The sequence below is a fragment of the Phacochoerus africanus genome, chromosome 9 (genome assembly GCF_016906955.1).
Source record: "Phacochoerus africanus isolate WHEZ1 chromosome 9, ROS_Pafr_v1, whole genome shotgun sequence".
NCBI lineage: Eukaryota > Metazoa > Chordata > Mammalia > Artiodactyla > Suidae > Phacochoerus > Phacochoerus africanus.
In genome coordinates this window covers 92,027,999-92,042,064 of record NC_062552.1, presented here as the reverse complement: position 1 = coordinate 92,042,064, position 14,066 = coordinate 92,027,999, and the positions used below count along the sequence as shown (strand labels likewise).

The 14,066-nt window shown below is 36.2% G+C and overlaps 1 protein-coding gene and 1 non-coding gene across 6 annotated transcripts in view; one reads left to right on the top strand and one right to left on the bottom strand.

Moving 5' to 3' along the window:
- Positions 1 to 14,066, bottom strand: part of FUT8 (fucosyltransferase 8) — a 282,389-nt gene that overhangs the window by 244,292 nt on the left and 24,031 nt on the right. For all 5 annotated transcript variants that reach the window (XM_047797856.1, XM_047797853.1, XM_047797851.1 and 2 more), the window contains exon 2: positions 2,381 to 2,478. The gene's annotated coding sequence lies outside the window, so the exon portion shown is untranslated. The remainder of the gene's footprint in view (positions 1 to 2,380; positions 2,479 to 14,066) is intronic.
- On the top strand, positions 8,102 to 8,294 carry LOC125137019 (U2 spliceosomal RNA). The gene has a single exon (XR_007137333.1). It is a non-coding gene; the product is annotated as a U2 spliceosomal RNA (small nuclear RNA).

Sequence of the window (14,066 nt, the reverse complement as noted above, 5' to 3'; positions counted from 1 at the left end):
AAGATCATTCAATGGGAAAAAAGAATAATCTTTTGAACAAATGCTGCTGGGAAAACTATATATCCACATGCCAAAGAATGAAGTTGAATCCTCACCTAATATCATATACAAAAATTAACTAAAAATGGATCAAGTACCTAAATGTAAGCCCTAAAGTAGTAAAACTCTTAGGAGACACATAGGACAAAAGTGCCATGACACTGAATTTAGCAATGATTTCTTGAATGGGGGACACCAAAGGCACAGGTTAAAAAAAAGTGAGAAACAGAAAAACCTGATGATGAAAATTAAAAAGTTTTGTGCATCATAAGATACTATCCACTAAGTGTAAAGGCAATCCACAGAATAGGAGAAAATACTTGTAAGTCATATACCTGATAAGGGATTAATATCTAGAACATGTAAGAACTCCTAAAATTCAACAAGATACCAAAGAATATGACTCAAAATTGGAAAAAGCACTTGAAAAGACATTTTTCCAAAGATATATAAATGACCAATAAGCACATGAAAAGATGTTCAACATCACCAAACATTAGGGAAATGCAAATAAAAACTGCAATGACATAACACCTCACACACATTAAGATGGTTACTTTCATTTTTTGTTTTTTACTTATTTTTCTTTTTAAAGTATAGTTTATTTACAATGTTGTGCCAATTTTGGCTGTACAGCAAGTGAGCCAGTCATATATATATATGTGTGTGTGTGTACACATACATTTTAAGATCACTACTTCTAAAAAAAGCACAGAAAATATAAGTATTGGTAAGGAAGTGGAGAAATTGGAACCCTTGCACACTACTGTAAATGTAAAATGCCACAGCTCCTGTGGAAAAGAGTAAGGTGTTTTCTAAAAAAACTAAAAACAGAATTATATGACCCAGCAGTTTCACTTCTTGAGTATATACCCAAAAGAATAAAAGCAAGATCTTGAAGAGATGTGTATACAAATGTTAATAGTTGCCTTATTCATAGCAGCTAAAACACAGAAGCAACCCAACCATCCATCAACTGATAAGTGAGTAAGTAAAATGCGGTATATATACACAATGAAATTTTATTTAACCTTAAAAGGGAAGGAAATTCTGCTATATGCTACAAATGGATGAACCTTGAGCATGTCATGCTAACTGAAATAAGCCAGTCCCAAAAAGACAAATATTGTATAATTCCACTCATATAAAGTATTTAAAGTAGTCAAAATCATAAAGACAGAAAGTATCATGATGGTTGCCAGCGGCTGGGGGAGCAGAGAATGGAGAGTTACTGTTTAATGGGTACAGAGTTTCAGTTTTACAAGATGAAAAGTTATGGGGATGAATGGTGGTGACAGCTACACAATGTGAATGTATATAACATCACTGAACTATACACGTAAAAATGGTTAAGAAGGTAAATTTTAAGTGTATTTTATCACAAGGTAAAGAGACGAAAAAAGCATGACTGTAATAATTATCAAAAACAAGAAACTCCCCAAATGTCCATCAGATGGTGAATGGATAAATTAACTGTGGTACATCCATACAACAGAACACTATTCAGCAATAAAAAAGAACAAACTACTGGTACATACAACATGAATGAATCCAAATGCATCATACTAAGTTCAAGAAGCCAGATTTTAAAAGCTACATATTAAATGACTCCACTTAAATTATATATTGGGGAGAAGTAAACTATAGGGACAAAAAACAGACCTGCAGTCGCTAGGGACTGAGGTAGAGAGAGAGGTTGACCCCAAAAGACAACATGGGTGAGATTCGAAGATTATGGTATGAGTATACACTTGTCAAAACTCACAGAGAGGAAAAATAAGTAAATAAATAAATAGTTGAATGTATGATAGAAATCAAGCAAGAATGAAAACTTTAAAAATAAGCTATAAAAATTCAAAAAAATTTTAAGATGAGTTGTTTATTTTCAGCACCAAATTATGGCACACAATGATGCCAAAAGTACAATGTACCATATTCAGCCACAACTTGTTTTATCTAGCCTCTTACTTTATTTACTTATTTTTTGGCCACATCTGCAGCATGCACAAGTTCCAAGGCCAGGGATCAAACCCTCACCACAGTTTCAACCAGAGCCACCATAGTGATAATGCCAGATCCTTCACCTACTGAGCCACAAGGGAACTTGGTCTAGCCCCCTACTTAAAAGTAAAAAACTATTAAATAGGAAGAAAAATACTTTCCATTTTATGCACTGCAGATTGTACACGCAGATAGCGTGGTAGATACATATTTCAATAGAGTTTAGATTGAAATGGCCTTTCTACTTCACTGGTACATACACATGTAACTTTAAATACAAAATTATCCATTTCTCAACATATACTGGGACAGAAAAGTGCTATCCACAAAATATACTAACCTGAATTTCTTCAGTTAATCAATAAAGGCAACAGAGCTCTTTATCTTGAGTGGAAACACCATCAGGGTCAAAGGTGCTCTCTTAGCAAAAGCAGCAATCTGGAACAAAAGAAAAATATATGAATTTCAGCCCTTACCTTTTATTTATTTATTTATTTATTTTGGTCTTTTTAGGGCCACGCCCACAGCATATGGAGGTTCCCTGGCTAGGGTCGAATCAGACCTGTAGCTGCTGGCCTACACCATAGCCACAGCAACTCAAGATCCAAGCCACGTCTGTGACCTACACCACAGCTCACGGCAACGCCGGATACTTAACCCACTGAGTGAGGCCAGGGATAGAACCCACGTCCTCATGGATGCTAGTCGGGTTTGTTGACCACGGAGTCACAACAGGAACTCCCATACCTCTTTAAAAATCCTCTTTTTTCCCCTTATGTAGCCAGTCATAACATGTAAAACTTTTGTATTTTCACTTATTCTGCAAGCTGTGCCTTTCAAATCCCAATAAGGAACAGGTTTTCATTTTGCAAATTATATTCAAATACAGTAATACTCAGTGTCTTTATTTGCTTCAAAATTCATCTTAAAATAAGTTGGAACCTATAAAACATACTCTGTGAACATGAAATTCTTTAATTCTGTCTACTTCTTAACTATATTATAGGGCAATCAGAAATGTCTTTCTTTTCAGACCAGTGCTCAACATCTTCTATATCCCCACACCTCAATTAACTCTACAACCTAATTTGACTACATTCTACACAAAATTAAATTTGCTTCATTTCCACCAAACAATTTTGTCATTCTCAGCTGTCACCCTGCAAAACACCATTCCTTCTTTTTAGAAAAGGGACTTTTTCTCCCTTATCCTCTTTGTCAATCAAGGCACATCCATCAACTTTCTCAAAATCCAGCCCCTCCATTCCTCTCAGAGGGCTGATATGATCATTCTATACTCCATTAATCTTTGCTAAAATATTTTGCTGCCTTTATATCTGGGTCACCTCATGTAGTCTTCTGATCAGCAACCCTATTTCCTACTTCTTTTGCCACTGCTTCTCCATCATCTATTACCATGCTCGACACATAGAAAGTAATCATTATGACTGACGGACAAGTGAAATGGTCTCCATTAAAAGATTCACACATCAGATGATCACTGAGTATGTACATATGTACTGAATAGTACATTCACTGAGTAGAAAAACCCAAGAATAACATAAAGACACAATATACTCTATAGAAATAGGTCCTTTTGCCAGTTCTGACTCATGTCACAACATGAATTATTTTCAGATTGATATTTTTATTAATTATGAGAAGCAGTCTTTCTTCAAAGGACATCAAAGCCTACTGAAACCAAATTTTGGTGATCAAAAGTAATACAGAAGTATTATCACCAAATCCAACTCCTCAAAGATATCCAACTATTTTCATTTTAAATTCCAAGCATCAGAAATTTATTCGGAGACAGAACAGCCTATAAAAACCATTCCATAAATTATTCTAAACCAAAAATAAGCACATTTGTATAGTGCCTTACTATTTACATTATCTCATCTGACAGATCTTGTTGAAAAGGACAAACCACTGCCAAGTCAAGTAATCCCAGGTACTATAAACATGCAATTCCTAAATGGCCATTAACCACAAAATCAGCCAAGACACATTGTGATTTTTTCCTAAAATTCACCCAAAAGTCTTGACCAACCTCCCACAATAATCTAGTATTATGGGATTTTATGCTTCTAGCCATTACGGAGTAACTGGCAGCAGATTTCTCTTCAGACAACTGAAAAACTAAACAAAACATATAACACAACATTTTCGAGACACAGGACAATCAGTGTAGATCCGCATCTCTGAGAAGGAAACAAGCTAGATAAGACTATGAGCATGTTGACTTTCTGCTAAGAGACATTAGTGCAGGCAGGGAGAGTCAAAGCAGAGCACAAGAGTCTCATTAAATTGAAAAGACAAAGATCAGAGTTCAGAGGGTACAGGTGGCAGGAATTATTGAAATAATGTACCAGGGAGGAGGGAGTAATGCAGAATTAAGCTCCAGGCATCTTCATTTGAGTCTTAAAACTTAATACTAATTTGTCCTTACTTAGGGTGAAATTCCATGAGGCAAAGGAAAAAAAAAACTGCTGGGGGGCAAAAAAATGAATAATTCAAGGTTCATACAGAGCTAAGGATACCTGAGTTGCACCTAACCAGAAGAGGGAGACCTTGTATACTCTGGACAAAAAGCAGAGACCTCAGCACAGCTAAATTAGTCCCAGAATAAGGGACCAATTGATAAGGAAGAAAAATCTATTGGAAGTTTTGTCCGGATATATACCCAAGAGTTGTGTCCAGATATATGCCCAAGAGTCACATGCACCCGCATGTTCATTGCAGCACTATTCACAATAGCCAGGACATGGAAACAACCCAAATGTCCATCGACAGAGGATTGGATTCGGAAGAGGTGGTATATATACACAATGGAATACTACTCAGCCATAAAAAAAAGAATGACATAATGCCATTTGCAGCAACACAGATGGAACTAGAGAATCTCATACTGAGTGAAATGAGCCAGAAAGACAAAGACAAATACCATATGATATCACTTATAACTGGAATCTAATATCCAGCACAAATGAACATCTCCTCAGAAAAGAAAATCATGGACTTGGAGAAGAGACTTGTGGCTGCCTGATGGGAGGGGGAGGGAGTGGGAGGGATCGGGAGCTTGGGCTTATCAGACACAATTTAGAATAGATTTACAAGGAGATCCTGCTGAATAGCATTGAGAACTTTGTCTAGATATTCATGTTGCAACAGAACAAAGGGTGGGGAAAAAATGTAATTGTAATGTATACATGTAAGGATAACTTGATCCCCTTGCTGTACAGAGGGAAAATTAAAAAAAAAAAAATCTATTAGAAGATTTTTTTTTTTTTTTTTTGCTTTTTAGGGCCACACCCTGGCATATGGAAATTTCCTGACTAGGGGTCTAACTGGATCTACAGTTGCCTGCCTACACCAAAGCCACAGCCACAGCAACGCCAGTTCTGAGCCGCATCTTCGACCTATACCACAGCTCACAGCAACGCCAGAACCTTAACCCACTGAGCAAGGCCAGGGATCCAACCCAAAACCTCATGGTTCCTAGTTGGATTTGTTTCTGCTGCACCACAACGGGAACTCCCATTAGAAGATTTTTAAGGAAAGAAAAGCAAAAAAGGGGATTAGGAATCATAGGTTTTATTTTCCATCTCTGCTGCTGAACACAGAGTTAATCATTTTATCCATATTGTTAGAAGACAAAAGTCTGTGAGCTAAACTGAACTTGGGGTGGCAGGAGAGCACATGGCCCATTGATTCTTATCTTTAAAGAAACAACTGTCCTGTTCTAATAAAAGAAAACTACACACACATACACACCAGTACATATGAAATGAAGAAAAAACTAAATTTGTGGGAAAAATATATGTTTAAAAGATGACAAAAAGAAATTCTGTTCGGGATAAAACTGGTCATTTTTAAGAAAGAGAAGAGAGGTTCTGTTTGTGTTTACTTGTAGGTAGTGAAGGCTGTGAACACATTAAAATTAAAAATCTAAATATAACTCAGGAGGTATAGAGTCTTATAGCACCGGTGATCCCAACAGCATTCTAAGGACCCCAAAGCTGGACTTCGAACACTGAGGTACTCCAAACTGGGAGGTAATATTATATAGATAAGACTATCATATTGAAGTGTGGAAGGATTGGAGGAAGGACAAGAGGCTGTTTACCACGAATAATTTTACTACTAGAAATTTGTCAACTTGTGTATAGTATGGGGCATGCTCCTGCTGGCTTATATTTGAAGAGCAATAAGATTAGATCTCAACATCTTTTAGCTATGGGAGAACCCTGAGATAGAAAATAAACAGAGATTAAAAAAAAAAAATGAGCCCCAAAGAAGAGCATACTGATTATATTGTGTCTCCTTCCTTCTCCTTTCTGTAGCATGAATTAATATGCCAATGAACACGGTGCATCACAGGAAGTTGTTCTTTCTAGCATTTTTTATATTGGCAAATAGAAATCACTATGGAAAGTATTTGTGATTAACTTATAATTAACATGAAAAATTAAAAAACTGAAAGACTCTTTTGCCCACTATTTCAACAAAAATGAATTCTTTATCATAAAACTGTTAAACTCACATTTATTGGTAAGCAAATAACATAACTTTGAACTAAAATAAGAAGCGAAGTTAGAACTAAGAGAAACCCTCTCTACTCCCCCTCCTATTCTGAAGTTGCCTACATAGTCAACATAAATTAGTACTGAATCAACTTTAATTTCATCTATTTTCTTACCAGCTAATAGGACCCATTTAAAATTTTGTCCATATTTTGGCCTAGGTAAATATTTAAGTTCTGATGACATTATAAAGTCAATAGACTATGTCTATTCGTCTTTAATCTTGTAGTAGTTTCTAGCAAACTGCTTTGACACTCATTAGTATTTAACATTTTCGGCTCACCAAAATCCCTTCTACCCACCTCAGAAGGATATTGAAAGAATCAAACAGCATATTTGTGAAAGTACTTTACAAAATAAAACTATTTTGCAGTTGTCAAGTGAATTTTATTTTATTGTCAATGATTACTCTAAATCTTAGTTGGCAAGTAATGGAATGTCCTAGGGAACAGAACAGATGGCCCTCGTGACGAACAAGTTTCATGGTGGCTCCATAGCCTCCTTTACTCTGTCCTCCCTTCTACCGGTTGTAGAGTCCACTCAGTCATGGCAGAAGCTTTCATTATCTTATCATCTCAGCCCCCATCACCAGAGCCCAAAAATCTTCTGGCATTTTTATGGTTTCCGGCTCTAGCTCTCCTGGTCTATAGCTCATAATAATTGGTCTTCTTGCTACAACCTTCTAGCTAGCCCTTCCCTTACTGGATTAGATAAAGAGGTAAAATCAACAAACCAGAGTCTTATGACCTAACAATCTTTTCTAGCTCCAAAATTCTGGGATTGAAAGCCTGAACTATACCTTCTAGGAGCCATGAAAATTCTTCAGGTTATATTTCAATTGAAACATACTACTTTTTATTATCAAACATGTCCTCTTTCCCAACAACATTCTAAATAATTCACCTATACAATACATGATTTGAGTAATGAATTCTAGAAGCAAAATTTTAACCTTTTGTTCAAAACCAAAAATCTCTCTAGCCCAAAAACTTATTTTTGGTTCACTACTGTAAAACAAAGATGTTTTCCTGTAACTCTTTACCATCAAATACACAATGATTACACCTCCCAGAGTTACTGGAAACTGACAAATATTTATATTCATCAAGTTTAGCAATATACTCACATAAAATTTACTTTCCAAAACCAACCCAGGACACCTTCAGCACCACAATATTAAAAGTAATTTTTTAAAATTTTAGAATAGATTACAGAAAAATTGCAATAATAATATTGTGTTCCACATACTGCTACCCAGATGCCCCTATTGTAAACATCTTGCATTGTACATTTGTCACAATAATTTAAACAATATTAATTAAATGAAATTCCATACTTTATTTAGATAAATATACTGAATATCAAGAAAAAATTTCAAAGCAAAATTCCTCAAAAGAGCAATGGAAACACAAAACACAATGAAAGACTTATAGTAAATAGAATACAAATAGCAAATACAGAATTGTCAGAACTAGATCGCTTCTTGGTCTTTTGACTAAGATCAAGTGTGTAATAACTGTTCTTACCAGTTTACTATCTGATTCGTCCTCTATCCAAGGACAATACACTAAATAGATTTTCAGAGCAGGGAGCTGGAACAGGAGCCTGCTCTGACCATTCCACTCACTGACCTTGTATTGCAGTAGCTCCAGGAATGGTGCACCCATTCCAGGGGGTAGAGGAAAGGTATTAAAGACAGGCTTGTTATGTTGCTTTTTGTGTTTTCTTAAGCCTTACTCTAGACATGTCTTTTTCTGGTAATACCAATCTTGCTATTTTGTTTTGCTTTTTTGCTGAGAAGTGTGTTCGGTTTTGTTTTTGTTTTTCCTATTATTTGGGAAGAAAATGCTAAAAGGAATACTTTCTAAAAGAAATACTTTCCATGTATATACATGTATACTGGGTCACTATGCTATACAGCAGAAATTGGCCCAATATTTGTAAATCAACTATAATTTTTAATTTTTAAAAAATAACATAAATAACAAGTACCTACTTAGAGCACAGGGACCTCTACTCAATATCTTGAAAAAAAATTATAAAAAAAGAAATACTTTCTAGTGTGGGTCTTATCTGTAGATGAACTTTATACTATATTCTTTTTTTCCCTTCAAGATGCTGGAATGGGAGTTCCAGTCATGGCTCAGCAGAAACAAATCTGACTAGTATCCATGAAGATGCAGGTTCCATCTCTGGCTTCGCTCAGTGGGCTGGGGATCTGTATTGCAGGTTGCAGACTCGGTTTGGATCCTGCATTGCTGTGGCTGTGGTGTAGGCGGCGGCTGGAGCTCCGATTCAACCCCCAGTCTGGGAACTTCCATATGCCCTGCCTGCGGCCCTAAAAAGCAAAAAAAAAAGATGCTTGAGTGAGCTTGTGCCAGTTCTTTGTGGTGGTATTTTTAAGTACTGAGTTATTTCTCTAGTCCTATGGACAAAGCAATACTACCTGACAAAATTTTGAAGCCCTGTGGTTTGCTGGAGTCCTACATGGAAGGCTCTCTGCTCTATGAACTTTCACAATACACAAATAAGAATTAAAATACTGCAATCAGTAGACAAAGATTTTGCAGCCATTAAACCATCACATTACAGTGGATCTGCTGGTTCTAGGTACACCCTGAGTAAACTCAGGATTAGAAAACACATGATAGTAAAAGAAAAAAAGAATTAGGAGTTCTCTTGCAGCGCAGCAAGTTAAGGATCCAGCATTGCCACTGCAGCAGTTTGGGTCTCTGCTGTGGCATGCATTGGATCCCTGGCCTAGGAACTTCCAAAGACTGTGTGGGAGCAGTCAGAACTAAGATCAAGATATCAGTGTAAATAATAAACACAAAGAGCTTAACTCCTCTACCAAGAGGAAAAAGATTTCTGACTGGTGAATGAACTAAAACCCAATTATATGCTATATACAAGGAACACCTGAAACAAAGTAATTAAGAAATATTAAAAAGAAAAAGGTATAAACAATGGTATAATGGGCAAAAACAATAAAAAAAAGAAAGAAGAGGTTATGATCCTAATAACTGACAAGGTATAAATCAGGCCCCAGAAGCACCTAAAAAAGTAGGGCTTTTTTTATGCTAAAGGACAAATTAACAATGAGGATTTGTTATGAATATCTATGCACCAAAGAGCACAGTCATAAGGGTTTGGTAAAGCAAAAGTCTACAGTAGATGCAAGAAGAAATTAATAGAAACAGAATAGTAGGTGAAGCTATAAAAGGCATAAGAAATGTAAGCAATAGGTTGATTATTACATTATACTGAACTTACTATAACAAACTCTGTACTCCAATAGAAAAAAAAAATCTCTTTTCAAGTGGATGTGGACTGTTCACAAAAATTGATCATATAAAAGGTCATAAAGAAAGTCTCAATAAGTTCCACAGAGTAGAAATAACACAAAGTATATTTGCTACTCATAACACAATAAAACTATAAATGAAAAGTAAAAACCCCGTCCTCCTGAAAGTTAAAAGAATGTTTCTATTAAAAAATTTTTCGATGAAATGAAAAAGAAAATTCCAAATGGATCAAAAATCAAAATACCAAAATTAAAGCCATGAAAGTCCCAGAAGAAAACAGAATTTCAAGTAAAACCTGGAATGAGACAAGTCTAGCAGTGACTCAGAATCCAAAGGCAAAAGATATCATTTTTAATTGATACATTCAACAATGAAAACTTTTTAAAGTATTTTTTAAAATATGCATGACCAAACCACTAAAAACTACAAGTAAAGGCAAAAAACAAACTGTGAGAAAATATGTGGCTACTGATCACTACTTTGGGTTTTTTTTGGGTTTTTTTTGTTGTTTTTTTTTGTCTTTTGTCTTTTTTTTTGTTGTTGCTGTTGTTGTTGTTGTTGTTGTTGTTGTTGTTGCTATTTCTTTGGCCGCTCCCACGGCATATGGAGGGTTCCCAGGCTAGGGGTCGAATAGGAGCTGTAGCCACCGGCCTACGCCAGAGCCACAGCAACTCGGGATCCGAGCCGCGTCTGCAACCTACACCACAGCTCACGGCAACGCCGGATCGTTAACCCACTGAGCAAGGGCAGGGACCAAACCCGCAACCTCATGGTTCCTAGTCGGATTCGTTAACCACTGCGCCACGAAGGGAACTCCTGATCACTACTTTGTACTTGAATTGTGGCCAGTCCAAATTCAGATGCGCTGTATGTATAAATACACATAAGATTTTAAAGACTTTATAAAAAAAATTAAAATATCTCATTAATAATTAGTATACTGACCACATGTCAATAATACTTATGTTGAGTATTAAAATGATAATATTTGAATATATGTGATAATATTTGGATATATAATTGATTGAAATGATATTTATTTATTTAGCCTTTTTTTGTCTTTTCTAGGGCCGCACTCGAGGCATATGGAGGTTTCCAGGCTAGGAGTCCAATCAGAGCTGTAGCTGCCAGCCTACACCACAGCCATGACAACGTGGGATTGGAGCCATGTCTGAGACCTACACTACAGCTCATGGCAACACCAGATCCTTAACCCACTGAGCAAGGCCAGGGATCGAACCTGCAACCTCATGGTTCCTAGTCGGATTTGTTAACCACTGAGCCACAACTGGAACTCCTATTTTTAACCTTTCAATATGTAATTTAAGTTTTCTAGTAGCAGCCACATATGACTTTACACTTCCATCATTACATTTCTACCACATAGAACTAATTCGTATTCTGATCCCACAATTCCTCAATTCTTCGGCCATCCTGAAGATACGCTTTCATAAACATAATGGAAGGTTATTCCTTGAACAGCATTTGCAACAGAAAAAATTAGAACTACCCCAATGGGTCTCAATGATTAAATGATGATACATTAACACAGTGAATATTATTCAGCTGTAAAAAAAGAGGAAGATCTCTATGCATATATTACTCCCCAGAATATACTACGATGTAAATAAAACAAGGTACAGAACAGAACAAATTCAAGGTATGCCAGCTTTAAAAAAAAAAAAAAAAAAAGAAGATATTATATATTTTTTTTAATGCAACACTAAGAAATATCAAAAGTTAATAAAAATAGTTACTTTTAAAAGGCAAGGAAGGAAAAGGGTCAAGAAGATAAGGATGGAAGCAAGATTTATCTAAGTATGTATTAATAAAAGTTTTGATTTTTACACTAAATGAATGTTTTACATATTCAAAAATAAAACTAGGGAGTTCCCGTCATGGCTTATGGGCTTAACGAATCTGACTAGCATCCATGAGGACTCAGGTTTGATCCCTGGCCTTACTCAGTGGGTTAAGGATCTGGCATTTCTGTGAGCTATGGTGTAGATCGCAGACGTGGCTTGGATCTGGCGTTGCTGTGACCATGGCATAGGCCTGTAGCTAGAGTTCCGATTCAACCCCTAGTTTGGGAACCTCCATATGCCATGGGTGTGGCCCTGAAAAGCAAAAAAAAAAAAAAAAAAAAAAAAATTAAATTAAATCTTGAAGAAAGACAAAAGCCCCAAAATAAGTTCTTTTTTTGTTGTTATTTGTTTTTTTTTTTCTGGCTGCACTCACAGCACACGAACCCATGGCAAAGCAGTGATCATAGCCACGGCAGTAGCAATGCCAGATCCTTAACCAGCTGAGCCACCAGGGAATTTTTTTCCACCCAAAAAAGATGTTAAATTTATATGAGTTAGGAAGTTCCCATTGTGGCACAGACATGGATCCCACATTGCTGAGACTGTAGCATAGGCCCACAGCTACAGCTCTGATTCGAACCCTAGCCTGGGAACCTCCATATGCCACAAGTGTGGCCCTAAAAGACAATAAGACAAAAAAAAAAAAAAAAAAGAAAGAAAGAAAAGGAAAAAAAAATAAACCTGGCACTCAGATAGTAGTATCTAAATTTTGTCTCAATCTAAAGCAGAAAATATATTAAGCGAACCTGGGACATAATTTTATGCCTGACAGAAAAGAGTTCAAAGACCAATAAAGGTCCATCAAAAAGACACATAGAACCAAACACACACACACACAAGCTTTAAGGGGCTCCCACTACCCACTAGCCAAATCTGAACATCAAAAAGAAGTTATCTTGGAGTTCCCATCATGGCTCAGTGGAAACGAACCTGACTAGAATCCATGAGGGCACAGGTCTGATCCCTGGATCTCTGGCCTTACTCAGTAGGTTAAGGATCTGGTGTTGCCATGTTGCCATGAGCTATGGTGTAGGTTTCAGACACAGCTTGGTTCTGGCGTTGCTGTGGCTGTGGTGTAGGCCAGCAGTTATAGCTCCAATTCCACCCCTAGCCTGGGTACTTCCATATGCCACGGGTTCGGCCCTAAAAAGACAAAAAAAAAAAAAGAAGATAAGTTATCTTAAATGGGTTTAAAACATTAAATAATTTTAAATCAATGAGACTACATTTTTTTAAATGGGAGTAGGGAAGTTCCGTGCCATTATAGCAGAAAAACCTTGTCCAGAACAATCCACCTCTAGACAACAATTATAAAACTTGACAAAATATAAATAACGCCAATATCTGAAGGCACAGGGAAATGAACAAAAGCAGACTGATTCTGGAGGGCATATGTTCTTGACCAAAAAAAAAAAAAAAAAAAGGCAAGGGTAACTTTCCAAATGTATCGTGTGTAACTGGAGGGCAGACCACAATAATAGTTGTGTGTGTGTGTCTGTGTGTGTCTGTGTATATAAACACAACAGTGCAAATCAACTATACTTCAATTTTAAAAGAAATTTTATAAAAATAAAAATCTAATAGAGAAAACATCAACTAGTACTTAAAGTTTTAGCCAGGGCTTAGACCAAATGCCCTGTAAAACAGAAAAATATTTAATTTATATATTAATATCTTCAGTTTTACTTTTTAAATTAACATAAAGTTGACTTTGGGGGGGGAGAGGGAATGGGTGAACACAGTTCTATAACTTTCAACACATGCATAAATTTGTGTAACCACTACCATACTCAGAATATAGAATATTTCCATCACACCAAAAAAACTCCCTCATGTGTGATCTCTCTATAGTCACACTCTTTTCATTGGCTCCTTTTCAGGGTTTACCCTGGGAGCCAGTGATCTGTTCTTCATCACTACAGTTCTGTATTTTTCAGGAATGTCACATAAATTCCTAAATTGCTGAAGAAACTGGCTTATTTCACCAAGCACACCTTTAAGATTCATCTAAGTTGCTGCATATGTCAACAATTGGTTCCTTTTTACTACTAAATAGTATTTCTTTTCATGATGTATCTATTCACACATTAACATTTGGGTTGTTTCCAGTTTTTGACAATTATGAATAGAGCTGCTACAATGTACTAGTTTTTAATGGAATATAATACCACTTCTCTTGGGCAAATACCTAGTTGTGAGATTTCTGAGTCAATAAGTGTATGTTTAACTTTATAAGAAACTGCCAAACTATTATCCAAAGTAGCTGTACA